The 25,910-nt window shown below is 45.9% G+C and overlaps 1 protein-coding gene across 45 annotated transcripts in view; it reads right to left on the bottom strand.

Annotated features, from left to right (window-relative positions):
* The window catches only part of F13A1 (coagulation factor XIII A chain), a 274,375-nt gene that overhangs the window by 242,238 nt on the left and 6,227 nt on the right, over positions 1-25,910 (bottom strand). For 17 of the 45 annotated variants that reach the window (XR_014226635.1, XR_014226636.1, XR_014226637.1 and 14 more), the window contains exons 2-4: positions 11,700-25,906; positions 8,845-8,922; positions 440-8,478 (exon numbers count right to left, since the gene is read on the bottom strand). The exons of 3 other annotated variants lie outside the window; for them this stretch is intronic. The gene's annotated coding sequence lies outside the window, so the exon portion shown is untranslated. The remainder of the gene's footprint in view (positions 1-439; positions 8,479-8,844; positions 8,923-11,699; positions 25,907-25,910) is intronic. 25 more of the 45 variants (XM_082286979.1, XM_082286985.1, XM_082286987.1 and 22 more) reach the window with 22 other exon arrangements.

Below are 25,910 nucleotides of genomic sequence, written 5' to 3'. Positions count from 1 at the left end.
CTTCAGGGTGCAGAATGCTGTAAGGAACCTCTGGATGTTTTCCGGGAAGAAAGTGTATTTTTTTGCCCATCTTTTTTATTTTTCTTTTTTTTTTTCATATCCAGGACCACTTTTTTCCCCTATAAATACAGAGAAACCTGTTAAATAAACTATAGAAGACCCCGTCTCTCTGCTCCAAAATTAAAGATGTCTGCTGTTTTATCCTCACCAGGCAATACCTCCTAGTGTTATTATCTGCTATAGCTCATAAATATTGGTCCTTTTCCTTTCCTCTACTTGGCACTTTTCTCATCACTTTTACGCTGCTGCATTTTGTTTTTGTTGTTGTTTTTAAACAGAGGTTATCCTCCCAGCCACCGCATGATAATAATTTTTTTTTCTTCCCCATTTTGTGGTTACACCAGCTCAGACAACTAGATAAATATTGTGGGGAGCTCACCCTTAAATACTGGGTTTGCCTGTATTTTTTCACAGAGGTCTTTATTTCCTTTAGTTGTAGGTGGTCTCCTTAAGACAGCAGGGAGACGAACCTGGTGTAGTGGAAGGAGGGGGAAAAGAATAAGCAGAAAAATCCCCTTAGGACGTTTCCTGTGGTAAAACAGAGTAAGGAATATTTTCAGAAACAGTAAGAAATATTTCAGGACAGCTCCAGACAAATTCAAATCCAAATTTTCTGTGAGGTTCAATGAACTCTGCAAATTGTGTGTTTCCTCCAAAACCCCAAGCCAGGCAACCTGAACCTGATTTTGGAGTGAGTAATGGGGACCCTGGCATTTCTGTACCCCTTCGCAGTTGTGAAGGAGGTTGTGTGGGTATTTTTAAGATGTCTGTTTTTTCAGAGTCAAGTTTGCTTAAAAAAAAACCAGCCCCCATCAACTATTGTCAGCCACAGATTTAGATGAGGGGGGAAAGCTCCTTTACCAGCAGTGTGGCTTTAGTGTAAGCAATCTGCAAATTTCCTCTCATCTTAAAAAGAAAGAGATACCTGGACAGGCCAGGAGATAGCAACAGGCATGCGGCCTCAATGTCAGCAATACCTGTGACAGCACTGCAAATCACACTGTGCCATTGCAGTTCAGCCACTTTTCTGTAGGGTCAACCCCCTTAAAAAACTTCCTTCAGCAGGAGGCTGGGTTACCTTTTTTGTTGTTGCTGTTTACACTGTCAACAGGACATGTCCTCTGCTGGCACTGAGGAGAATTGTACCGGAGAAGGTCTAGGACCTGTGTCAGTGTACTTGATCCCCAGATTTCACCATACATAACATGCTTCACTGCAACTGCTTTGCTTTACCCCTTGCTCAACAACAAAGAGGTACCCAGACTTCAGAGCTTTGCATCTGTGCCCAAACTTCAAGGCTGACATACCTCAACATCAAGAATGAAGTGCAAAATCTCCTCTCCTGTTCCAAAAGCACGCAGTTTGGAAAGTTTAGGCATGAAGCAGGTGCTCAGCTAGGAAGCACTCTGTACTGGTCCCAGCTTATGTTGGCCAACTCCAAATAAAGATGTTCCTGCCCCTGGGCCACAGGTAGTCAGGCTAGCCCCACTGACACCCCTCTGCAGCCCAGCTGCTCTGTGCCACTCACTGCACGCTGCTTGTGAGGCTTTCAGGGTTGCAGGTACCTGACACAGGGCATCTGCTGGGACCATTCATTCACTTTTCTCAAAGCCCTTTTTTATTGGGAAGGAAAACCCAAAGTGTCTGCCTACTCACATGGAAACATACCACGTATCTCAGTCAGAGCTGCTGAGGCAGATTGCTAAACTTAATTACCAGTTCCAAGGGCAGAGACAGTGAATGACAGGTCAATTCATGCAGTGAGCTAGCAAAGATTGCTGATAAATGCTTTCTAATTGAAAGGATGATAAAACACCTATTAGTCACTGAGGAGCTTGAAGAATGAGTTAGTCCTGGGGTTTTCTACACTATGAAGAGCGAGAAGTGCTAATCTCATCAGCACTCTGTTGTCATTTCCTACCAGCCTAGTCACTCAAAAGGTCCAGGAGGGATCATGAGTGACATTGCAGAGGGGTGACCAGTCACTACTTCCTCAGTCCTATTAAGGAGACAAATAGAAATAATCATTAGCAACGTGGATAAAGTCTATTGTACTCTGGAGAACATTTCTGTGAATTAGGGAAAAATCAAAGAACAAAAACAACCTCTTGCACACAGCTCCCTTGGGAAATCAGCTGTGTTAACAAGACGATGTATCCATTGCACAGCACCTTTCAGCCCAAAGTGTAAGGTGGAGGCTGTGGCATCCAGGGGTCCAGGTGCTTGAGGCCCAGCTCCAGCAGTAGCAATGACCTGCTGCATACAAGCAGTTTGAAACTCGAAGGCCGAACTTTGCCCTAGAAAAAGCTCTACATGGGCACATGTACCTGTTTGTCACTCGGGCATTAGGACAGTCACTCTGGCAGCAGGACACAGGAGTCGTACAGGATGAGAAATGCTCTTAGGTTGTCACAGCATGAAAAGCCAGAGCTGCCCTGCAAAAGCCCTGTGCCTAGACATGACCCAAAAGTTACCTTCTGCAGCATTAAGTGAGACAACACTGGTGGCTGGGAAGGCAAGAAAACAGCCACCACCCATTAGCAGGAACCTCTGCTGCCTTGTTTGCACACTGTGCAACCCTGGATGATTTTTTTCTGCTGCTTCTCTTTCCTTTCCTCCTCTTTTTCTGGTCTTTCTAGTCCAGGAGATGTTCAGAGCGAGACTGCCAGTGTATTTGCTCTGTGCCTAATGCGATGGGCTACAGCTCTGGCTTAAGCCTCTGGGTACTGCTGTCATGTAGATAACAACCCATGACACTTGCACACACCACACTGCTGAAATGTAGCCACACTAGAGGTGAGCTTGGGATGTGGCCAAGTGACACAAGCCACAGAACATGTATAAATTGAGGTTTTGCCAAAGGCAAAAGGTCAAGGCATTTTTGCACCCGTAAGAAGCAGACCTCACTTTCTGTGTTAGAAGGGGCCTTACTTTCCCCTTTCTGCCCCGCCAAAATCCACATGGAGTTCTCACTACATGTTATTTAATATCTACATTGTGAAGCCCAACATTTTCCAGGGGGTTGCAGCACTCCCAAAATTGTGCTTTCCATGTTCAACTAGTGACAGATTTGCTGCCTCTCTATCAAAAATTGTGTCAATTCTTTCCCCAAAGAAGACCATTTTCCACAGCAAAGAGTGTGCCTCACTGGTGCATCTGACTAGATATTGTCAGGAGGGGAGAGGGACAATACTTAACACTAACCAGTGTGTGAAAGTAGTCCAGTGAGGGAATCATAACTGTGCTTGTATTTATGTATTCAAATAGTTTGTAAAACTCTAAAACCCTGTTCTTTTAATTTCAGATCCCCAAACTCTTGAAAGTCCAGATCAGTCTTGATCACCTCATTCTTGTTGTGCTCGACATGTTTTGCCTCTAGTCAAAAGCCCCAGGCTTCTTCACAGTCAGATGTACATGTAGATATTTTGACAGAACTGCATGAGACAAGTCAGATCAGCAGCTCTGCCAGTAAAATCTTACAGATGTAACTTGCAAAGGAGGGACAGTGATACGCAACTATGGGCAAAAAATTCCTCCAGCAACTGTGTCCAAAAGGTGTATCAACCAGGAGCGTAGTGACTACAGTATTACATTAACATTTAAACCAGGAGCCTCATTTAGTGCCTGGCCGTGAATGAAGGTCACCTTGGGCCCTTCACTTTACACCACATCTCAGATCTGATCTTCATACACTCTCCTCGTTATAATTATGTATCAAATATAGTTATGCATACATAAGTATGCATCAAATATATATTGGTTTAGTTTATGTAGTCTCTAAGAGTACTATCCCTGCTGTGCAGGCACCTATGTTGGTATAAAACTTCTCTTTATTGACTAAGTAAAATATATTTCTATAATATATTTTATTATGGAAATTTATCTATCTATTTATTTATTTATACCTACATAAATATTTCTAACTTAGGGATAAGCTGTGCCACTCTACATCCCTAGAAACTACTACCTACCCATTCTCACTGCAGGACTTTCTGCTAGGTGTTTGGACAAGTGCACCTGCTGAAGCAGCCTAGTCCGTGGTTGTGGTGGTTATAAAGCTTCAATATACATCCCAATAAAGGCTCCCTAGCTATTTTCATACATAGTGTGGAATAAAAGACACATATCTCAATGCCACAGAAGCTTTTCTCCCTCTCTCTATGTTCTCATCATTAGTGAACATCCTTTGGATCGAAGATTGTTGTTTGATCCCGGGAAAAGGTTAACAGTGACAACAGTGCTTAGGCAGTTGCTCCAAATGGCCTAACTAGGGATCCACTACAAATCAGGTTAGGCAACTGATCCTTTTCTTTAATAAAAACATATTTAATTTTTCAGGGCATCTTTTTTTTCCTTGAAAAACTTTTTCAAGCCAGCTGCAGCTGCGTCCTCCATCTCCTCAAGCCACCGCCTGAATTAGCATCCATTCAAATTAATAAGACAGCTATCCCAAGTTTTACGTTTCATGCTTACAGCCAAGCTGAGCAGATGTGATGCATGTTTACAAATGCAGAGACATTTTGGGAGTTGCCCTGTTTGATGTCTGGACATGTTTTGTACACACTCCTCATATTGCTGCAAGTTCTTGGAGGAGGATCCTACCATGGTGACTTTACTAAATGAAATAAAATTAAGCCTCTTTCTGATTAAGTCAAAGGGAACTTGGCTTAAAGCTTTTTATTTTCCTTTTTTTTTTCCAGTTGCAAGATATCTCTTTAGCTTGTATCTAACTGTGTCATCAGTAATTAGGCATGTACAGGAAATCAATCTCAACAGGGATGTAAGATTCAAAACCTTCCAGTAAGCAGTAGATAACAAATCTTTTTAAACAAAAGCTCTTCAAATTATACTTATTAGTGAAATAGAGTCTCTGAGTCCAACTCCCAGATAACCTAACAATAATTAATTTTGTTTGAAAGAATAAGCCTGAACTGTTGTGGTGACCATAGGAATACAAATCACTAAGATAAAGCCTGGACAGAGCTCCTCTGGGCTGGGAAGTATGAACAGCAGCATGACAGGAGGGACAGCAAGGTAAAAAACAAAAATGCCAACAAAACCCAAAAAAAATCCTGACAGAAATTTAGGCCTGGGAAATGCATGTCAGCCAGTAAGGAACTCTGCTCCTGTTAGCCTGCAGATTCAGGATGTCCTGACCAGGTACAAATCACAAGGTCCACTTTGGAAGCATTTGTTTCTTCCAGTGGTTGGTTGTATCAAAAAGTTTTCTCTGATAGTTCCTGGAGCTAAGATTTCCCATCTAAGCAGAGAGGAAAGCATGGCAAAGCATAGATATTTTGTGATCATACATGTGCTTCCATATCTCTGTAGACACAATCACAGGCCAACACAGAGAAGGTCAAATGTGGAGCTGAGAAGAGGCAGTGTCCCTTCTCTGGTTACATGTCTGCACACGTAACATCAGGTTCAGACACTGAGGTGATGTAAATTGGAAATGCTGTGTTTAAGTCAGCAGAGTTAGGCCATTTGATGCTGATCCAAAATATCCTCTCTAAGTATGTAGGCAGATCCACTGAATCAGAGGTAGTTTACAAATAATCAAATTTGCTCTTTTTTTCCTTCCACCTGGAGCCTATTAATCCGTAAAATTTGGGAAACAATGAAAACCCACTGCAGTGTATTACTAGATTTTGAAAAGTCCTGCATTCAACAGTTGGAGTTGGAGTTACTTGCAGTCGTTAGATTAACAAAGTTGCTCTAGCAACACAGTTCTTGAGATGTAGTCAGCAAACCAAGACTACAAAAACAAAGGACCCACAAATCAAGTCCACAAGGACAGGCAGCTAGTTTCATTGCTTCTGACAGCAAGGTAGTTTAAGCTCTGCTTTCATTTCACCATGTGTGTCCTCAGTGATTTTGAAACTGGGAAGGACCTATTAGATATGTTGCATTGGGGTACTGCCAGTAGCTATTGCTTTCAAGACCTTTACACACTGAGATGGGAAGAATGTGTCCATGAAATAGATACTAGAGCCTGTGTGTTTGCGCATGTGTGTGTCAACTTCAGAAGGAAAAAGGCCTGAATTAGTTAGATCTGTAAACTTAGCTCCCTTTGGGAAAACTCCTCCTCCAGAAACCTTCTACTTTTTCAGAAAACACACATTCTTGTTATTCCAGCTCTCTCATGTATTTTGTAATTCCAACATGCAGTGAGATCAGTGTCTACATTGGCATAAAGGACTCCTGCAATTATGGCACAAATGAGGAACAAAATATCAAGCCTGCTGCACAGATACACAAACTGATCTATAGGAAGGCAGAACATGCTGCTTAACATTCACAAATAACAGTGCAGGTGTACCCAGATATGTCTTTATCTTTGCTCTTACAGTTTTCACTTAATGGCTTTATTTCGTCAAAGTTCTTCTATATCATAGAAAGAGGCACTTGGAAGACGCTTGGAAATTGAAAGGACATCACAACACTTTGCCTCTCTGCTTCCATCCTGCATCCATACCCTGTGATTTCAGCTCCACCTCCAAGCTGGACTGAAGTGGGAGATAAACCAGGCACCAGTCCAGAGCATCACTCTGATAGGGAGACAAAGACATGTGTGGATGGAGAGCAACTCAGAGGACACATCGCTGATCACCTCTCTTTGCACTGCCTGCTGCACCCCTTGACTCTGTGCCACTTCCAGACTTTCACTGTAGCAAGGCCCATGAGCCCTTTCATCAGCCCTAACTCCCAGCAATTGCCTGTCTTTGTGATTTTAGAGCTCCCTGCTCGCTCCACAGCTAGTAAAGGAAGCAGCCAGGCACCTGGAACTATTAGCAAGTCCCTATTGCTCTCCCGTGGGGTGGGACATGCCCTCCCATCCATTTGCAGAGTTCTCTGGACCAGGAGTGGGGGAAGGGACAGGGGACCCACCCCACAACCAGCCATGGCAGCCAAGCTCAGCTGGGAGGCACCTGGGGCTCCCAGGTTCGACCCCTCCATGTCCAGCAACTGGGATTTCTCAGATGAATGCTCCTGTCCTGGAACTCACTCCCCTTGGCAGGTGCTCAGACCTTGAGTCTAATAACCCACAGGGCACCATACAAACTTCATTCATTTTGTTTAACCTTCAATTAACTGAGTTTTTTCTACAATTTTCCCTGAGATTGAGGCCTCCATGGCAAACAGGAATGAGAAATAAACTTCTTAAGTTTTTCTGCTAAAGACAGCAGGGCAGCAAAGTAAATACAGTTACTCCATGCTGTCTAAACCAAAAAACAGTACCGAAATGTGTACAAGAAAACAACCTTAACATTGATCAACCTGAAAGAACTGTCTGTGAAGAGCTGACAGCCTCTGCTTGTCTCTCTGGCAAAGAAAACATTTCAGACGCAGAGCAGGGATATAGCAAAGGGCCAAAATAAAATGCAGAATTAATGTCTTTTTTCTTTAATTTGTAAAAACACCTGCTATGCTAAGGATGCAAGAGAAGTTTTTCTATTTCTTTTCTCTCTGAACAATTGCTAGAGCTGCTGTAGAGACATTTTGCAACTGTGAATACAAAAGGAGGTGGTTTTTCTGGCAGTCAAGCTGAGGTTCCCATGATGAAAGTCTGATGATTCTGGCACTGGCATGCACATGCCAGCTACTCCCTCCTGTGATCCTCTGTGCTGCAGCTCACCCAGTCTCTCTTTTTTTTTCCCATGTCATGATTTTGTCATAAAGTTTCTGAACCCCTTGCCTGTGGCTTCAGATTGTCTCCTGCCTCAAGTGAAGGGACTGCCTCTGGGAAAGACAGCCTAGCTACAGGGTCATTGTCCCAGTTACCAGGATGAAGCAGGGAAGGGGAGAGATTTAAGAGATTTTAAAGTGTTCCCTGTAATTTGACAGTTATTAGTCATGTACCAGCCCTCCTAGTGCCTCCAGCTCCTTCATAACTAGGTACATACCTGCAGAACTCCAAGGGTTTCTATGGAGCTACATAAGGTGAAAAGAAAAAAAACCGAATGGTTCCCAAAGTACTTCAAAATTAATTGGTTAGATTGTGGTCTTGAGGTTTGTTGAGCTTTTTCAAAAATCCTGACAATTTCTGTGGCCCAAAGCAGGGTAGAGCTGACTTTCAGAGTCAGCATGGCTGGAGCTCGTTGCATTTCCTCCAAGATAAAAGAGAGAATCATTTCACACTTTGCCCGTATTTGCAGTAACACTGGAGGTATGTGAATCACGACGATAAATGTTGCAATGCACAGCAGACTCCTGATTCAAAGTCTTCTCTTTATGAATCTTTCCTGTCTCTAAGAGAGTATGATGTAGCTCTTGGGTAGATCCCAGATGTGGAATCCCACTTCAGCACAAACCCCCCTGAGACCTTTGTGGCAGAGGCGAGTCCTCTCTTCCCGGCCAGACAGTGCAAACACAGCTCAAACACGCTCATCTCCTTTGGGTTGGACCTGGTGAGGCCTGAAAAAAGGAAGAAATGAGCACTACACTTTTGGTGCCTCAGCCACAGAAAAGGACAATCTTGTGCGTGGTTAACACCTATTAACTCAACCATTAATGGTCCATACACTAGGCTTTCAGCTCTGCATATTTTCACTTTGATCCCCTATAAGGCAAGGTAGCATCCACCACAGATAAGGCCTCAGTGCTTTGGGGGAACCAGGCAAAACACTGTGACTTCAGAATCTAGATCTGCATCCATATTTTGTAGCTACCTCCCAGCTCTGCTTTGCAGTAACAGTTTTGGAAAACACCATTACAAGAAGAAGGGAAAATCAAAAGTTTCCTGCTCTGCATGATGAAGATCCCACTTGGGAAATCACCTACCTCACTACTCCTGCAAACAAGATGCCAGGCATAAATATTTCACCCAACTGAAGGTAAATACAGATCCTTCTGCTAAACCTGCAGTTCCAGAAAGACAAACATAAAAAGACTTAAATGAAGATGTGAGGCCAAAAATGAACTTCAGCAGCATGAGCAGGCACGGTGCTAGGGAGCACAGGGGAGTAGAGGTGAAATCATTTAGCAAGAGTACATGGTGGGAATTTGAGTGACTCACGGGAGCAGCAGCTTTCATTATTTCAAACCATTGAAAAACACCCTTGGTCCCCACACCAGGGTGTGGCTGCATATATTGAAGGTGTCTCAGGTTTCAAGTGTCAGAGGCATCCTTGGGGCACCTGGGTACCCCTGGGACTCCTCCCTGCCCCCTTGATTCCCGGTAGAGTGCAGGATCTGCACATGCTCTGGAGAGCTGCCCACACCCCTGCGGTTTCAGGCAATCCATGTGGCAGGGGAGGCAGCCCCCTGCCCGGGGTGCACTCCTGTGGGGGTACACTGGCAAAGGGGATCAGCCTGTGTGTTGCTGTGAAGACAAAACTTTGATCTTCCATCTTCTGAAAAAAGTAAAGTGGGAAGGATAGAGAGGGGAGAGGAGGTCACAGAGCACATAACCACACAGAAATATTGCCCATCACCTGGGAATCCCCCGAACATGGGAGAGGGCTTCCTTTGCCAGAAAGCTCAGCCAGCTGTTTTCCCAAAGGGCTCTTTGGGGTTACAAGTATCTACACATAACAAGGAGCATCTTTTAGCCTGCTCTGCTTTTATTAAGGACTTAGTAAGCACTTTCTTAATTCATTTAGTGACATCTTTCCTTCATTTCCCAAAGCCAGTCACCCACTGAAATTACTGACCTTAGTAAACACAAAAAAAAAGAGTACCACTCTTTTAATGAAAAAGCTTGGCATTAGTTCCCAGTAACAACTACAGAATCCTTATGGAAGAAGCCAATTAAGCAATAAAGCACAATAAAGTACAGCCTATTACGCTAACATAATAATTCACACCTACAGTATTGCTACTAGAATCACACCTGCAGTGTTGCATAAAGCCAAAAGCCAGGAACTGTTAAAACAAGCCAGCCAGTTTATTATTACGATATAATTTCTGCCTGGGGATACAGTGCAGAAAAGATAAAATATTGATATGTATTCTTATTTGAGTGTGAACAAAAATCTGGATTTTCAAAGGGAAATGAACAAGTGGTTTAAGAGTAAAGTCAGATGGAGCTTGATTCATTTAAAACTATACAAGGCCAAATGATGACAATTAGCTAGTGGGGTGGGGGTCTGCAGTAGAAGAGGAAAGGGGTGGATGAGGTGACACCATGGCATCTCGCATCTGGTCTGTGGCCTGCTCTCATGGGGCAGGTATTTAGCTGACCTTAGCTGAAGGACCTCATTGAAGCCAACAGAGCTATTATGTACATAGAGCTAGCTGCTGGGCTGGAAGTAATTTGATAGAAAAAAAATTAAGTGCTTAGTCAAAATATCTAGCATGCTTTCCCTTTGAAATATCCCCCAGTGATAACTATCATAATTATACTTCCTTGCTCAGGTTGGTTACAGAGGAATTAGGCAGTCGTCACCCATTCTTGCTCTGTGAAGAGTTTCAGCTGAGTTAAAGGCATGGGACATGGCACTGCTCAACTGTGTCGGCAGCAGGTCATCCCATCCTAAAGCACTCCCAAACAAGGAAGAATTAAAAACTGAAAAGATCCAGAGACAGTAGAGACCCCCTCTCTTATGGCACTCCCCAGATAGCTCAGAAAACAAAAGAAAGGTGTTGTTTTATTACAGCATGCATGGGGCTGGATGTTCCCATTTCACTTGGTTATGACCCTAATTGAACCAGTTCCAGGACATAAATGAGGGAGTGGTGCTCTGGTACTTGGGAAATACCTTTTCCATTTAGAATTTTGGCCAGCCAGAGACCAGATGTAGCCTGCTCCTGCTCTAACACCTGGCAGCTTCTGGGGGCCATGGGGAAGCTGAATGCTGGCATTCAGTCTTAGTGCACCTGTAACAGTGCCTGGAGCTGCCCCTGGCATTACAGGCAAAACAAAGGCACTGCCCATTCCCACACACTGGCTAAGAAACCTGCTCCTTACTGTGGGCTCCTTGGCAAGTGGGGCCCTGACTAACAAGCCCCACAGCTTTTGTGTCTCCTCATCACCCTGATGGCCCGAGGCTGGTCACCTCAGCCCTCCTGTCACATCCTCCTCCTGCCTGGCCTCCCCTGCCTCTGCTTTCCTGTCTGTCTGGCAAGCTGCCACAGAAACAACTTCCCCTTCCCACTTCTCCAACCTTGTCCCCAGGTGCCCCTGGAGCCAATGGTCACACCAGATCTGCAGTATGGAGGCTGCAGCCACCTTTCCTGGTAACGCTTTAACTCTAAGCAGCCAGGCAGGCAGGTGAAAGGTCAGGGTGGTCCCTGCATCACCCCTGCTGACAGAGTCCATTTCCCTGGTGTGGCACACCGAGGTCCCACATACAGTCATCCTCCTCAGACTGGAGGGACAAGGGTGTCCATCCTGCCCATCTCCTCGTCTGCACTGTGGATCCCCAAGAGTACCTTTGGGACAACAGCCAGGGATGATCCTTGCCCACCACCAGATACAGAGGACTGGAGGGCACTTGACCTAAAGCCATGTCCCTGTGCCCTAGATGGCCGCCTCAGATCTCCAGGCCATGGCAGTCTCCAGGACTCCATGTGTGACAAAACCCAGGGATCCAGGCGCTCCGTGAGGAGCTGAACATAGAACCTGGTGGAAACCCCATAAATTAAAGCCCACTGAGTTATTCAGGATTACCACTAATTAGTTAAACAAACCTTACCCTCTGACTTCCATGGAGACTCAGTGGCCCCAACCTCCACTGCTTCTCTCTGGAGCTGAGAAGTTATCAGGGGCACTTCCCTCAAAACTGGGTTGTCTTACAGCATTTTTCTGTGGCACTATTTGCTTTGGTCTGAGGATTTCTGTGTGCAAAACAAACAAAAAAAATAAATAAACCCAAAACACAACAAATAAGTAGATAATTTCTAGGAACAAATTAATGGGTTTAGGGACCATTTAGAAGGGGGTGAAAATAAAAAACAGTGAGGGACTTTAGAAATGCCTTTAACATGCCCAGAGCTTGTGCTAAAGTGAAATGGGGTGAAAATGGGTCAGATATTTTTCTTTTAAATTTGTATTCTACCTGTTTAAGTGGCTCCTTGAAAACTTGTAACAGCCAAAAGTGCGTTTCACAGCTCTGAACTCCGAAGGGAAGTAAAAGTTATCTGGTCTTCCTCTGCTTTTTTTTTTGTGAAACAACTTCCCTTTACAGAGGTGTATGCTGTGCTCCACTCAGCTCCCAAGCTGCACTGCTGAACTACCACACATACATACAATTAATTCTAAAACCTAGGGAAACAGGGGAAGGGGAGTGACACTCTTTTTTTTTCTTTTTAAGAAGCCATTTCTAAAGATGCAGCAAGGGGCGGGGGGGGGGGGGGGGGGGAAGTGCAGAAAGACACATTTGATATTAAAACCAGATGTGGAAAGGGGGAAAAAATTAGGTTTGTGCCAACCAGCATCAAGGAGAATTTTTTATGTTTCAGCTTCGGAGTTGAATCTGCAGCACGCCGCACCACATGCTGATATCCGTCAGTCTAATGACTACGGCATCTCAGCAGCAGAACACTCCTGCCAGCAGAGAGAAGGGAGTTGGTAAACTAACATCAACCTCTTCCCTCCATCTATTACGGTAGAACCTTTGGGACAGTTAGTGAAAACTGGCTCAAACTGTGCTGCCGTCCAAACTTCAGACTCATTGAAAAGCCTGCCTTGGCCCCAGGCCAAAGTCCAGTGTTTTATTACCAGTCTCATGTCTTTCTGTCCCCTGCCTTCCATTACCCATTTATTTTCTTTAGCTTCTTATATTAAAAAAAAAAAAAGAAAAAAAAAGAAAATAAGCATCCTTATACTACAACTATCTTAACAAATCCGGGTACATGTCACAGACCTCGTTAATTGATTCCACATCCAAAACAGAAGACTTGGGCTATTTTTGTTGTTCAAAGCTGTACATTGGCCAACATCCTCTGCATATAATTAACCCCCTATTTCCATGGAATCTCTGCATTAACTTATTACAGTCTCAGCTGGTAATGAACTCCCAGGAGAAGTCCACACACAAACACTGGCCATTGGCTTCGCTGCCCACGTGGATTAAACAAAAATTAATCTCATCTATTTGGTTATTCATTTGGTGTCTTTAAATTGGAGGCGTTTTTCTGCTTCGTTTGATGCACACAAAGAAAGAGGGATCTGGCTACTGAACTTTATCCAGAAACATCCATGTGTGGAGCAGATTAATGGGAACTTTTCATACCCATAATAGCTTTACAGCAGTGAAGTAGAACACGCAGTTCTCCCCGGGTGACTATAATGCTCTAGGAGACAGGGAAAACAAATGTGGCTAGAAGATAGCAATGTTTTGCTCATCAAGTGCTGTGTAGTTTAGACATCATTAAAGTGACATGTTTAGAACTGAACCTGGGGGAAACTCACATTTTGTTAATGTGGAGGTCTTTCTGTTTTGTTTTGTTTTGCTTTGCTTTGTTTTTTGTGGTCCAGTCAAACTTTTGGACACTGAAATAAAAAGAAGGATGTGACAGATAAGAGATGTCCCAAAACAGCTGCTGGTATCAAGTGACCACATGTAAAATGGTAAAAGGGAATCGACAGGCAGACTAGTAAGGAAAAGCAGTGGAAGCAGCAGGACTTACTGATTGTGTCTCTACCTGCTTCCCACTGGAAATGGTGATTTCTAAATAAAGAGTGCAGAACAGATATTTTTATATCACTTATAGCTTAACTGGTAGCAACCACCTAGCTGAAATCCCAGAGAGGGAGGTCCTTCTCCAGGCTTTGCGCTGACCACAGCTCAACCACCTTACTGCTGTATGCCTCATTTTCCCCATGGGATAAGCCACGGTAAGAATAGCAGCGTCCTCTGGAAAATGCTCTGAGAGCAACTAGGGAAGAAGACCTCAAGTGGATAACTCTAAATAAACTCACTTCTCCTCTGCCTCCTCTCCCCCTCTCAAACTCTTTCTCAAAAAGAGAAAAGGCTCTTGGGTTTTGGGGTTGCAGTCTTCAACAGCACTCATCTTTATACCATGTGGGGATCTCCCTGGTCCATTGGGATCCACATGGAGGCGTCCTGAAGAGGTGTCATGGGGACTAATGGTGTCTTCTCCCTGCCATGGGCACAAAAGCTGCTTCTTGACATCAACTGGCTTCATCAGGTCAAAAGCATCATGGTCATTTCATCTGTGCTAAGGAACTTCCTCAACCAGACCCTTACAAATTCATGCTCTAACTTCCGTGGACAGTAATAATCCCATTTCTTGCATGAGATCCAAATGCAGCAAACCTGCCTTTCCCGTAAATGCCCCTCCCTGCCTCTCATGTGATTTTGGTTCTATTTAGAAAATACTCGTTACTTGGAAAGGTATTTATGCAAATTTTCAGTTGAGGGTGTGCCATGTGCTGTGAAAACCCACAGTACTGCCTAAGTCACCCCCTCGCACAATATTCCTGCTGTTGTAGGACCTTCTGGAAGAGGAGCAGACCTGGCCACATGCTTCAGGGCCCTCAGGATTTCCCTGGCCCAAACAAGTGCTCCTCTTCCTGCAAGCCAGGGATGGAGCCCCTCCGAGACCAGCACCTTGAGGCCACCTCAGAAGTGGCCTGAGCAGACTGAAGGACAACCTGCAGCACAGCCTATTCCTCACAAGGGAGCTGCCAGCCAGGATGAATGCTGGACAAAACCTCTGCCTTTCTCTGAAATGCCATCATTTTCAGCCTGAGCTTTTCAGGCTCACCTGGTACTTGCTCAGGTGATTAAAGGTTGCAGTAGCAATTCCCTGCCTATCAGCACCCAAGCCAGCTGGATTAAACTTCCCTGGCATCTGTCCATGCACGTCAAAGCCTTGGGCAGCCATGCAGACAATCGCCTTTGACAAGCAGGGGCAGATGGGCTTGGAGGAAGGTGAGTGTGGTGGCCTAGCTCCTTCTTGGAGGCACCTCTCCCCTCCCACTCCCCACTTCTCCATCTAGCATCCCCCCCAGGCAGCAGGGCTGAGGCAGCAGCCAGCTGTTTCCCCCCACATCCCCAGCAGCTGCTGTCCCCCTGCCACCTTAACATCCCACTGGCATGGTGAGCTACATCAGTGGGAAAGCAGCCAGGGGTCACTGGTGTATGGCAAAAAGCAAAAATGATCAATGTGCCATCTCTGCAAACAGCCTGGAGCTCCACAATGCAGGAAGCACACATGGGTGAAGCCCCTCATGGAGGAGGGGACTACCTGCCCTGAACCTCAGCTTTGCAGGAGGGAGCAGCAGGAGCCATGTACCTTGGAATACCTGTTTCAGATGTACCTGAACAGAAAGCATTAAAAATCACTGAACGGCCTGGGAAAAGGGGGTTTAGACAGAGCATTCACATCCATGGCCTTAAGTGCTCTTCACCTGAAAACCACTTGCTGAGATGTTGCCATGACTCTCATGGCAATGCCTCCAGGGCGGTGTGTCCTGGGGTGTCCTTGCCACTCATCTCCTGCAGTTTGAAGGAGGAGCAACAGAGCCGTGACTGGGCACCCCATGCCTTCCATGGTGTTTTCAGGCTGGACAGATAACGGATAGGCTTTGTTCATCCAATGAAGATCTCCATTCACTTCTGATAGGCTGCCACAACCTACTGCCAAAAAAGAAGGAGAGCAGAAAGCAAGGGCGTACAGAAAATGGAAATCAGGCTTGAGGACAAATACCAAAGCCAGTGAGGATGTGGCTGAGACCCACCCACTTCTGCAAAGCAGCTTTGCAAGTTCTTTTGCCACCAATATTTAACCAGTCAACCAGTTCATCTAGTCAGCTACGTCAGCAAGCACCTCTGCTCCAACCACACTGCTCTGGTCCTCCAAGCAGTTCTGTTCAGCGCTGCTCAGGCACACCTCTGCCAGCTGGAAATGCACTGGCTCAGGTACTGAAGCCATGCAAAAGAGCAGCAAGACACGGGGATCAGCTAGCTGCTGGAGGCTGACACAAGTTCTCCAACACAGCTGCCCAGCTCACCTTTTTCCAGGCACAGGGTGTCTCTGGCTAGATTACAGAGAGCAGAGCACAGCTATGACCAGTCCAGGGCAAGAAGAGGAAGCAAAGCAGAAGTGTCACGTATGCTTACTGCATCAAACCCAACATCTGAAGGACACTGCTGTCATTGACTGCACATGGATAATTTCTGCAGGCAAACACACCAGTTGGACGTGTCCAGGCCCGTGTTCATTACCAGCGTGGAGATGAAGTTGGTGGGATTCCTGCAGTGCTGAATTACTTGGCTCATTACAAGCACACATTCTCACATAGAAGTTTTTGCACCAGAGTGCAAAAAACATTGTGTAAGGATTGTGACTTTAAGATCAGGATTGCACCTAATCTAGCAGTCTTACTTTCACAGTTCCCATGAAAACAACAGTGTGATTGCCCTTTATTCAACATTTACTAATGCTTCTAAAATACTGGGAAGAATATCGCTAATCATCCATTTCCTTACGCTTCACAAAGGAGCTGAAATAAACCCTTAAAAATTACAAGACATGCAACAACCAGCGGAGGTCTGTAAGCTGCACCAGTTAAGTAACCAGCCAGCAGATTACAGCACAAAAACCCTTTCAAAGGGAACTCGATAGCGGAGCATCGCTGAGAACTCCATGAATGAAGATTGCCAAGTTGCCTCTGAGGGAGGATTTTGCTGAAAGTCAATGAGACCCTAGGGGAGAGATTTAGGGAATTCACTTCTCATTCAGCCTGAAGTCTTCTCAAAGCAACTTGGATATCCACACCGATATCCAAAGCCTCCTGCTCAAGCACCCAAAATTCAGACCACCCACAGCTTTCACACACATTCAGGCCCCCCAGGAGAGTCGAGGTTTGCCTAGTGGATCCAGAGTTTCCCACTTCTCCACTTCTCATATTTCCTGACCCCATGGAAATTACCCTCAGCACAGGAGGGAGCTGCCTGTATTAGCAGGGAATGTAGCCTGGAGAGGAAGACGAGGAGAAAGCAACTGCTACTGCTCTTCAGCCGACCTGACCACCCTGCGAGCTCTGCAAGGCTCTGCAGGGAAGAGCATGAACCTCGGGGAACCCGTGGCACACGTGATTGCCAGGTGACATCTTCCCAGGAATCTGGTGAAGGGTCAACTGATGGAAACAGTGACCAGGCAGCAGACTGGAAACCCTGGGATTTCAAATGCTTCCTTGAAGTTTAAAACTTGATGGCATCCATCACACGCTTCCCAATTAGACTCCCGCGATCACCATGCATTTTTTCTTTACTGTCTATGGTGCCCTGGATGAAAGATACCAATCCATCCAAAATCACAGAAGAATGCTATAAAAAGTCCCAATAAGCTGTTGGGACCCAGTAATTTCCATGAATTACATTTACTGATTTTAAGTTCAGGGAAGAAAAAACAGGAAATTGATCTACAGTAAAAGCAGACAATGCTGTGTCAGGAAATAGTAGAACTTCCCTATTTATCAAGCTGGGAAATGTCAGCTGGGGTTTTATAACCCAACATTTATGTGTCAAAAAGTAAAATTCACAGCAGAGCCAGGTTTCCAAAAGTTTATCTACACAGTTGCAAGCCTTGTGTAGACATGAGGAAGTTCTCCCAGCTCAACAAAAAACATGATTTTTGAAGTGAGTTATTCAGGCCAGCTCTGTGAATGTGTATTTAATTTTCAGTTTATTTTGGTTTAGCTTAAAATTCACTTCAAAATCAATTATTCTGGTTTCAAACCAAGCTGTCCACTTTGTAACAGTTTTAAACTTTGCTCTCAGTTGTGGAAAGCAACTTACCCACAGAGCAGAGGACAGGACAAGTTTTAATTCACACCTTTGTTTATTTGTGAACTCCTGTGTGGAACTAGTCTTATTTTAGAATAAAAGCACTCATACAGGGACTCAAGTAACAAGAGAGTTAGAGCCCATTTAACTATTTCTGAACATTTTGTGTGTATGCCAGCTTTGTATCACAACACCTACTCTGTATGCCAGTTCTGATGTCATGACACAGCTCATTGTAATAGACTATTTGGGGATTAAAACCAAAACAAACAGGTATTATGAGGAAAAAATATTGCCACATGAGGGCATGCTTCATCTCTTTCAAAAGCTTGCCTTTTCGACTCCAATCTTAGGCAAGTTGCATTTTAAGACCTAGTTTTAGAAAAAGGAAAACTCAGGTTTTATTTATGATTTGCTAGCTTTGTAACATACCAATTAAGTGCAAAATTAGCACAAACTTTGAAAAGGAACATTCTTTGCTTCCATCTGTGGTCATACTATTTTCCTGTGGTGACAGCAATATGCACTTTGGGCTCAGGGCAGAGGAGATGAGCTATCTCAATGCATAATACTCGTGTTCTGTACCACGTTGTGCAAATAAGCACAGGACACAAAATCCAAGCACAAAGTTATGAAAGACATAAATTTCACCTTTTGTCCAATGCGAACAGCTTCCCGGCCAACCAGGCACGTCAAGGCAAAGGGAGGCATCTCTTTGCTGTTCTCTTGCAAAAGAAGGGCAGGGTTGTGGGATTCCCCAGGGTTTCCCAGCTCTAACACATCACTGGATCTGTCTCCTCCCAGATAAGACTGAGTCTGAACCCCCTTGACTGTGAGACTGCTGCCAAACCTGCAGTATACCTTTCTGGGGATTCCTCAAGTCACATGATCCCCACAACAAAGTGTGCCCTGCTAAGTCCCTCTTTCAGGCAAAACTACCATCATCAGGCTTTCAGAGCCTGCCAGGTCATTTGTGGTAACAGCCCAGAAATTAATTAGGTCTGCAGACCATACTGACGGGCAGCAAAAAGTTAATCTGTCCACCTAGACAGCTGCACCAGAGCAGGAATCCCGAGGGCCACAAACCTTCTCCGGTCCTGAAAGGAGGATTTTGGACCCATGGTGAGCACAGTGATTAATTAGGAAACAACAGCATCCAAGTGTTTGAGTCACTAGAAGTAATACTTCTTCTAGTGAGTCAGAGTAGCTGCACATTCTTGCTTCCTGGAAACTTGAGTACTTAAACATGCAACATCCCACTCCAGTATCATGTCTGTGTCATGGAAATGATTCCACAAAACCTTAGGTTTCTCCCAGCTAATTCTATTCTCTAGCCAGTATCCACTGATACTCAACATGCTATAGGATCTGGCTTGAGGTGATTTGTTAAAATTAAATGGGAGGGTGTTTTCCCACATTCCAGAGGAGCAGGGTCACACACCAAGTTTCAGAGCCTGCCACTCACCTGACCTGGGCTCAGCAATTCCTGCCAGAGGAGCACCAGATCCTGTAGCCTTCATCCTTGGCTGATCCAGGGAAGCAGGAAGCTGCAGAAGCTGTATCCCTCCCTCACAGCACACGGCTGCACAATTTTAGAAGTCTGAGCTTGTGCTGACTAAGATGTTCGCACTGGCGATAAAAGCCAGCTCACAGGGGAAATCTTTCTTCAGCTTCTCCCTTTATCCAAGAGATGTAAATTCACTGTGTGTGTCTTTCACCACCGCACCCATGCTCCAAGATGACTTCATCTGGCCACGACAAGACAGACAAAACACGAATGCTCCGATGCTTGTGAAGACAGGTGCAGCAAAAGCCAGAGGTGGAGCAGTAAATAAGTTGAGAGGCAGGCTTTTTATCCAATGATATGGACAATATTGAATTCCCACATATTTTTTGTTGTTGTTATCATATTTCAATTATAAAATTGAAAGATGCCAGGCTTTATGTTCTCACTGTAAAATATCACAGGAAAATGTGCTGTGGTATTGGATGGGAGCATCACAGGTATTCTGTACTAATGGTGACTATGATTTTTCTCTTTCTTCTATGATTGTACCAAAAGTAGTTTTGAATTTATGCCAGAGCACATAAATAGCTGGACATTTACATTTCCACTGTGCCCCTGGACAAGCAGACCTGAAGGAGCAAAAACCCTGAATGTTTAGGCAGGGCTCAAGTTTCTCAGCTCCTTTGCCAGGCCATGAACTACTTTTTTTGTGCACCTCCTGGCTTCTCCACCAGCTTTTGCACTACAGCCTGAACCCACACATCCTCCCAGGCCGTCGCTCCTCCAGAGCCCTGCAGCTCCTGGTGGAGCTGCAGCTGGGCACCCCTGCCCACTGGTTTCTGCTGCTGCCCCTTCCTCAAGGACTTTGCACAGCCACCCGGTCACCAGGACCTGGAAAAGCTGCACTGCAATTTGCTACTGGGTTGGAAAGAGAAGCTGGATCCCCCAGAAATAAAAGCAAGGGCAGGGAGATGACCAGGCTGTCCTGCTGAGTGTTAAGGGAGAAGAGAGGTTCCCCACTCACTTGCCTGGCCCCTGATACGCCCAGCAGCAATGTTATCTGCACCTCTGAGCATCCCAGGCTTGTCTGGCATTGGGAGATAAAGGATTCTATCATATCTTTAAAGAGAGACAGGCTGCGTGAGAGGCGGCCTGTGGACCCATCTCAGAACTGGCAGGAAAAAGTCAGAGTGTGTGGGAGCAGGAGTGAGGGACACCTGAGTCACACATGGTAAGACCAGCCTGGCACAGGCACTCATCCAGCTGGGGCAACAGGATGGCCCTCCCACAGCTTCCTCTGCTGCAGTTTTCTACATGCAGGAATAAACTCCAGCACCCAAGGAACAACCTTCCCACCAAGCAGGCAGGGAGCTGTAGAGAGCAGGGTGAAAGGGACTGTCAGTCTGAAGAGCACTCAGGGGAGAGAAGTAAAAATGATGGAGCTGAGATAATAAATAAAAAAACAAAGTGAAAATAAACAGAGTGAAATAAAAAAATTAATACCTAAAAAATAAAGGGGAAGGAGACGTAGCCACATTCTCACTGGCTCCTGCCTCAGCAGCACAGTCCTCTCCTAGCTCATGGAAGGACAAGAGTGGGTCTCACAGGGTTTTGTCCCTGTGAGAACATCACAGAGTGGACAGATCCCACAGCAGGAGCCTTCTCTGGACAGCAAAGGAGCTGACCTCTACCCACAATGGACAAGGAGGCTGCCCCACGACCAGGTGGGTGACAAAGGGGCCTCCACTCTCCCTGATCTCCTGGGACCCAGCCTGACCCATGCCACCATTTCAGAGGTGGCTCTGGCTGAGAGTCAACAGGAAATCAACACCCCGGTCAAAGGCTGGAGCAGCTCAGGGGTGACAGTGAGCCTCCTGGCAGAGCTAGTGCCACTACTGCTCCCAGGAAAACACAGGAGGGGAAAACACTTCCTTCTTCAGTTCAAGCCATCCTGGATTATGCAGGACAAGGACATTTGACATCACCTGCCCATCCAGGTGGCCTGTGTCACCCAGTACAAAATCTTCAGGGAACATAAGAAGGCACATAAGAAGAGATGCTCTCTTTCCTATGTCCACAATGTCCAAGGCATTGGCTGGCTCACCAGCTTCCCCAAAACACACTGGTAGGATGCCCCTGCAGCAGGGGCAGGATGGGAAATCTACAGGTCCTTGATTTCATCTGAGCTTTGGGGTTATTTCTGACCAGCCACCACTTCAGCGGGTGGCACTCTAGCCTGCGCGCCAGCATGTGCACTCTGCCAAAACCTGCCCCTTTTTCACATCACTGCAAGCACGGCCTGCCTGGGAGGGCTCACTGAGGGCTGAGGAGGAAGGGAAACAGCAACATTAAGCTTAAAAGGCAAAATCACAGCAGGATTCAGGCACTGAAGTTCCTTTGGTGCCACTGAAAATCCCATTCAAAGTTCCAGCAAAGGCAGGTTATACAAGTTAAACCTGCCCACACACAGGCACCGCTGTCTCTGGGACTTTTGCCCCACTCACAACAATGTCTGTTTATAAAGCAGCAGCTTCCTGTTCCAGCTTCACCACTTGTAGCAGCGTCAACAAGCCCCCGCAGCTGCAAGGCTGCCCCTTGCCACTCATCCCATCTCCTGACAGGAGCCAGCAGGACAAAATCCTGCCCAGCCCAAAGCATATCCCGCTGCTCCACCGACCATCCTCCCGCAGCATCGGAGGCATCGGTCCTCTTGGGAAGCTGCCGGGCTCCACGTGGCCACAGCTGAGGTGCGAGCACGTTTTGCTTGCCTGACGGCTGGGAACCTGCGGCAGAGAGGCAGCCAACAGCTGGGCTGGGAAAGCTGCTGCTGCTTGCCAAGACTGCGTGGTCGCCATAAAAAAAATATTGCCAGGCTTTTCATGGAGTAAGAGCTAAGCACGAGCTCCCACTTCAGCCCAGAGACAACTGCGCCTGCTTCTCTCTCTGCGGAGAATTCCTCTTTGACTGGAGAACAGGCATAAGGGAAACAGCACATGGCAGCAATCATGGGAGAGTGGCAAACAGCCATCAGAACTGGTGGTCACAAAGCTGTCCAGCAGCTGCAGAGAGAGAGGAGGGGCGAAAATGAGCCAGAGGGAGATCGAGTGGAGGAGGCGGGGAGGAAGCCTTAAAGACAGGCAGATTAAGGGCAGCCTCTCAAATGAGTCAAAACTCACTGAGACGTGGTTATAACTCCCTATTTAGCAGGAGGCATTCACAAATGAATAAAAAGGAATAAAACCTGGACAACTAGGAAGTCGAAGTCAATCAGATTCATACATATTTAACAGGGACATTCATCTGAATAGAGGCCTGACTGTAGCATGCTAGAAACAAGTCACACTGCCTGGGAGGCTCACACAGAAAGCTTTGCTCCAGGCCAGCATGGAACAGAAAGGCAGGAGATTGTTTCCTGTGCTCAGAGATAAAGCAGCCTCGATGTGAACAGAGAAGATGAAGAAGCCAGCGGTGAGGTGCAGGGGAAAGGTTATATCCTGTGCTGGTGAGATGCAGGGAAAGGGCATGATCTCTGGACCCCGACCCAGAAAAGACAGGATAGACCATGCTCTGTTTCACAGCTGAAACCCGCCTCCTGGCGCACACTGCTGGGGACAAGCAGGGCTGCTGCCTGTGAAGCCAGAGCAGCTGAGCTGCAGCCCAGGAGACAGCACAGCTGCTCAGGGGCAGCCCCAGGAAAAAGCTTTAGCTCTTGTTTTCTGATCCAGAGCTCTTGCTCTCAGAGCAGGAGCATGGCTTTGACAAGAAGCCCCAGAAAGCTTCTTGAAACATATGCCGGGATCATGACTGACATTAGGAGGATGAGGGATGGAGGGATCACATCTCCTTTAGTCTCTCTAACAATGGCCTGGATCCAGGCATGGACTTGGGCTATAAACGTGTTGCCACACATCCTGGTGGGCCCTTTCAGAACGGCATTAGTGGGAATTCAAGCCTAAGAGAACCATGCTGCATCAAACCACATGACTTCTGCTGCACCTCTGCCTGGGCACCGGCTGAACCAACGCCCTTGCACAGGGCTCTGCAATGGCATGTCCTTTACTAGAGTTGCTCCGTGGGCAACCCTCAGCAACCTCGGCATTTGATGTGAACCCATTAGTATAAAAATGGGAACCCAAACTGGGTACTACTGGCTTGAGAAGTGTAACCAAACAGGATTCCCCTGCCTACTGTCCTCCACTGGCAACCGTATGAAACACAAAAACAGTTGTTACTAATGTGAGTTCCCTCTCTGTCCAGCACAGCCTGCTGCAGGAGTTCTGCAACCCAGGCTTCATCCTCACTGACACCTGCTCAACCTCAGACACCCTCCAGAGGTTTGCACAAGCACAACTGGCTGAACTTTCCAGTGAGACATAGGAACACAGGCACTCTCATCCCAAAGGAATTGCTATGGCCCTATTGACATGGAGGCTTGGAGGTGGTGTTTCCAGAGCAGATTTCCCTCTCTCCTCAATGCAGAGGCTCTCCCCTGGGGCAGCAGCAATGGCTTTGGTCCACCCTGTCATCTGTGGCAAAAAGGCATCAGCAAGACAAGGAGAGGCTCTCATCAAACAGATGGGAGGCAGGACATAGCTGAAGAAAAAATGGGGAGCACACCTACAGCACATGACAGTAGTACGTGATATGTTCCAGAGATACGGGAAAATGACGGTTATGAAAGAGACTAGAGGGGAAGGGAAAGGAAAAAAAAGCCTCTTGGCCCAAGTCCAGGGGGAAAGGTTCATTTCTGTCATCAGACTTAATGGTTCAGCCTGGGGAGAAATGCAAACGGCACCAGGTCCTTCCTTCCCAGAAAGGGAGAGCAGGGTCAAACGCAGCACCACCTTTCCTCTCCCTGTGCACGCCACCTGCCTCAGCCTGACCCGAGGCGGGAGTTGTCCTGAGCTGCCGTCGGAGCCAGGCTTGAAGAGAACAGCAGTGGCCTGGTGATTGCTGCATCATGTAGGGAATCAGAAGTACTTTAGCCCCAGGCAATACAGTAAGCTCAGAAGGAACCAGTTTTCATACATCAGATATATTACAGGGATGCCACACATCCCATTTGGCAACTCCCTCATGTATTGCAAGCTTCTGGACAAAGGGACTCCAAACTCTCTGGATCTGGCACAGCACTCACTGGGCTTGAATTTAGACTTACATTCTTGGCCAGCAGCCCCGAGCACTGGGAAGGAAGCATCCTTCTTCCCCCTCTCCTCCGCCTTCCCACTCCTGCCCCCGGACGGAAGGCATATTGGATCACTCCTCTTTGAGTAAGGGAGTGCTCTTCTTCTGAAATAACACCCTCTGCACGGGCAGCTCTGCTGGTCCTGCTTTTCTCAACCCACCAGGAAAAAAATCTCTGCTGGAATACTGTTCTGCTGGAATCAAAACACATCACAAAATCCAGCTGACTTTAACAGGATTTTCCTTAAGAAGAAAATCAGGAAAACAAGGAGTTCCTGATTGGGTGCGCTGAAACATTTACAGCATGTTTAAATGCAGCATAGATGCTTTTTTACTCCTATTTCAAAGCTACTTTAATTTTGTCTCCTTGTAATGCATTAGGTAAGCTGCAAAACTCAAACTCAAAGCTTCCAGTTATTCCAAAAGAAAAAAAAGGGTTGAAAGTAAGAAAACTGAAGACTTTAAAATTTGCCAAATCAAATTCTGAACAGTAAAAATCCTCTATAAAACCAAACCTAAATACCGATTTTCACCCTCTGTATAAATATTAAACATTATTTAAGCACAGTTCTCAATCTGTGAAATCCCCTGGTGTATATAGGCCTTTAGTATTAGGTAGGATGATAAAACTGCTGTACAGTGTAAAAAGCTGCTATAAAAGTATTGTAACTCCAGTAGGGGGTTCTACAGCAAATACAACATCTAAAGTTTTGAAAACATACATACATTCTACCACCAATAAAAGTATGCAGCTAGGAGAGACGGTATCTATACATCAGTATTTACAGGTTTAGGAATTATATAATACTAAGTGACATTTCTCAGCATTCATCCTCCACACAACTTTTCAAAACAGGCAAACAACTTCAGCATCCTGTTAACTGTGTTCTCATGTGCATGTACACAGTCCCATTGGTCTCACAGATGTAAATTAGGGCAGGATTTGGCCCACAATATCCATAGCCCAAAAGAGCAACTGAAAATCCTTAAAGGAGCTGTGAAAAAAAAAGAAAAAAACAGCCCTAAAACCATCAGTGAGATTAGAGACAAAAGAAAAATAATTATGTTGACAAAAGCAATGCTATATTTTATCTTGGCCCTAAATAAAACCTTAGATACTGGCTAGTAAGTCCTCTGTTGAAATCACTGAACTGAACACTAAAATAAAAGCCAGTTTGGAGGGGGCAGCAGCTTCGAACCTACAGAAAGCAGCTTTACATACCCACCGCAGGCAGCAAGTAAAGATCACTGTGTTTAAGCAGAAATTGCAGGAAGTGTGTGGGTGGCAATAGCCATCCTCCACACTAGAGTTTAGTGGAGGACACTGTGACCATTCCTGTGGCTGGTCCAGGAAAATATCCATGCCGTGGTGAGATACACTGCCAAGATGCATCCCTGCTTTCCAAGGGCTCAGCAGCGGGACTTGGAATGAGCCTCTTGGATTTGCCAGGGCCTGA

Source organism: Coloeus monedula, assembly GCF_965178545.1.
Source record: "Coloeus monedula genome assembly, chromosome: 1".
In the NCBI taxonomy this organism is placed as follows: domain Eukaryota; kingdom Metazoa; phylum Chordata; class Aves; order Passeriformes; family Corvidae; genus Coloeus; species Coloeus monedula.
Note: the sequence above shows the minus strand (reverse complement) of the source record. Positions and strands in the feature narration are given on the sequence as shown.